The following is a 3,331-nucleotide window of genomic DNA, read 5'->3' on the forward strand; positions in this document are numbered from 1 at the left end:
GACAGAATTAGGAGTCATAGGAGATGAGAATCATCGGATAAGGAAGGCATACAAGGGTTTGAAAAGACGTAGATGGTTGTTGGTATGTGAGAGATACAAGGAAATGGAAAAATCTATTAGTGGGTGGCCATATTTTTTCTTAATATTAACGAATATTAAATATTAAAGGAAATTTAAAAATAAATTCATAAGGGCAATATAGTCATTTTATGTCTCGATGAGGCATGAAAATTTAAATTAATGAGGGATGAAACGTACAGGACTAAAACAAATGAATGACGGTCTGAGTTCATTTTTGAAAATAAAAGCTAAACATGTTGTTTATTTTTTTTTATGACACTTGAACGAGAGACGATTTGTATAAATTACTTTATTGATATTTAAAATGAAAAATCTAATATAACTTTTCTAACCAAAAAAACAGTTGCCACAAACTTAATCATATATTCAAAATAAAGCATATTTTTTCCATGTAATACACTTAAATCTCCAAGCAAAAACGTTAAGTATCACCAATTGTTTAAAATTTAGTTTATGTATTTCTTCTAAATTGTTTAAATTTACCGGTCACAAAGCAAAAGAAAATAGAAACTTTGAAAACATGAAAAATAGTTTGGTTGGAGCTTATATTGTCATAATACTTAAGATGCATATTATCTCAACATGAACAACGATGCTCTTAGATGTAAATTTATCACCCTTAAATATGATATCGATCTGATATATAAAAGACAACATATTGTCTCTTGTTCTGGTTCTCGTGCCCTCATAGCCTTTTTTAATTTTTTTTAATTTTTTTGTGATAATGTTCGTAAGAAAGAACCATATATGTGATTTGCACTTTGTCGGGAACATGTTGTTTTTTGTCTTGTTAGGGTGGAAGGTACCCACCGTTCTCATCTCTCTCAACTCACTTGTCACATCACTATCATCTCTCTCTCTCTCTCTCTCTCTCTCTCTCTCTCTCTCTCTCTCTCTCTCTCTCTCTCTCTCTCTCTCTCTCTCTCTCTCTCTCTCTCTCTCTCTCTCTCTCTCTCTCTCTCTCTCTCTCTCTCTCTCTCTCTCTCTCTCTCTCTCTCTCTCAACATATGGAAACTAATCTTTCCAAACCCTCACAACTACTCAATTTTCATATTTTTTTATTTAATAAATTATACTTTTACTTATTTAAAACTAAACAATAAAAGTGGCATTTAATTAATAAAGGATACTACAAGAAAACAACAATTAAGATGATAAAATGACGATTAAAAAACTAAACAACAATTAAAATAAACTAGTTATACAATGATGGAATGTAATCATGTTCATTGTAATCATAAAGATCGGAACGAAGCTTGTAACATCCTTATTTCCAATACGTAATTTAATGTGGTTTTAATTTGAATATTTCGCTGAAATCTGAAATCTGGAATTAATCGCAAGGAAGCGCAGCATGCTTCTTTTGGGCGCGGCGCTGAGATCCATGGGCTGAATGACTTTTTAGGGTTTTGGGACTATTTAAACACACTTATGTCTGTAGAGTTAGATCATTTACAGCCTTCCTCACCCCTAGAGAGTGTTTCTAGAAACCCTAGCCCCTTCCCTCCCATTTTGAGCTTGATTCCACCTTGAGAGCTTATCTTTCTTTGATTTGTTCATAAAGCTTGAAGATCACAATTTCCTTTAGATCTTTGAAGTGAAGAGAAACTGTAGATCCATAAATTTTGCACCTTTCTTGGACTTTGTGAGTATAAAGATTCAAGCTTTCCTTCTTATTGCTAGATCTTGATTATTTTCCCTTTTATACACTTTTGGTCCTAATTTGTTGGTGAGCTTGGAGTTGAAATGACTCTACCTCCTTTTAAACACTCAGGGTTGTTATATGGACAATTTAGACTTGGAAAGTGGGTATCTTGAGCATGTTCTCTAAGCCATGCAAGTTGTGTGGATATTTTAGGTATTTATGATGTTTTAAAGTCTATATCTTGGTTGTTGTGGTATGTCTTAATTAATGGATAAAGTTGGAAACTTTATTTATTTATACCTTCTTAGAGTTCAGATATGGAAGATAGGGTTATGAACTAATGGATTAAGTCAACAACCCATACGAAGAAGGCCTAAACGTATCACACTTTTAGGGTTTTCAAGAACGCGTTTATTTTAGCTCAAAAACACGACTGTTTTGTCATTTCATAGGCGCGAGGAGCCCAAAAGAAAGTGTGACACACTTTTGACCAGAATGTTGACTTGTTGACTTTTTGACTAAGTTTGGCCTTGGATCAAACTTTAGGGTTTTAGGTCATAGCTGAGGTTGACCTTTGATTTAATGTCTAGGTGATGTGTGAGACTGGTCTATTAGTATTTGCGTGCAGTGGTGGTTTTTCAGTTTATTTATGAGGTGAGTTTTTATTGGAAAAAATGTCCAAGGTCATTAACTATTGGTAATAATTCTAATAATAACAGGGTCTTTTTGAGTTGCCCTCAATACCCAAATTGAGTAGAATAAATAAAGGATATTATAGTTTAATAATTAATTAGAAACTAATTGAAAATATTTTGGGAATTAATTAAGAGTTTAATTAATTAAATGGTTGAATATTCAATAATCAATAGTTAATTAGTTATGAATGTTCCATAACCCTTTAGAGGATTAGGGTTGGATGAAGCCTCTCTTGGATAAGAGAGAATTTCGTTTTTGAATCCTTGTCCCACATGGGATGGAGTACAAAACCTGGGAAGGGATCCAAGGCTTTAAATAGGACCTTAGAGATCTCATACTTCCTTGCACCTTAACTTGAAGTTTCGCCAACCTTTCTTCATCTCCCCCCAAGGGACGATTTCTAACTCTCTTAGGGTTTGTGAAATTTACCCCCTTCTGGTTATTTTTATTCCACTCTTTGGTGTCATTGAGTGTAATACCATTAGAGGGATTATGATTTGGGTCCTCTCATCCAAGCAACCTTGTGGAGGCTGTGATCTCAAGCATAAAAGTCAAGGGCTACATATGAGGTATGTTATTATTTCTTGTGTATTTATGTTTTACTAGGCTAGTTGTAATTAGTATGAAGCGATAGATCCTTAGGTTGCATGTACACTTAGGTATATCATAGATTGATTTCTCCGCTACCTGCTTTAAGTGTATTTGATGCATAGGAAACCCAACAGTGGTATCAGAGCCATTGGGTCATAGTTACTAGCACCCTTAATCAATATTTATTGTAAATGCTTGTTTGAAATTGGAAAAAAGTAAGAAAAAATGAAACTGAAAGAAACATGTAATCGCAGGCGCGGTGCGCCCTACCGGATTAGGGTTTCCTTATTTTTTGTAAATTTCAAATTTGAAGATTTC

This window comes from Lactuca virosa, chromosome 6, assembly GCF_052849685.1.
Source record: "Lactuca virosa cultivar CGN04683 chromosome 6, Lactuca_virosa_CGN04683_v6, whole genome shotgun sequence".
Classification (NCBI taxonomy): Eukaryota; Viridiplantae; Streptophyta; class Magnoliopsida; order Asterales; family Asteraceae; genus Lactuca; species Lactuca virosa.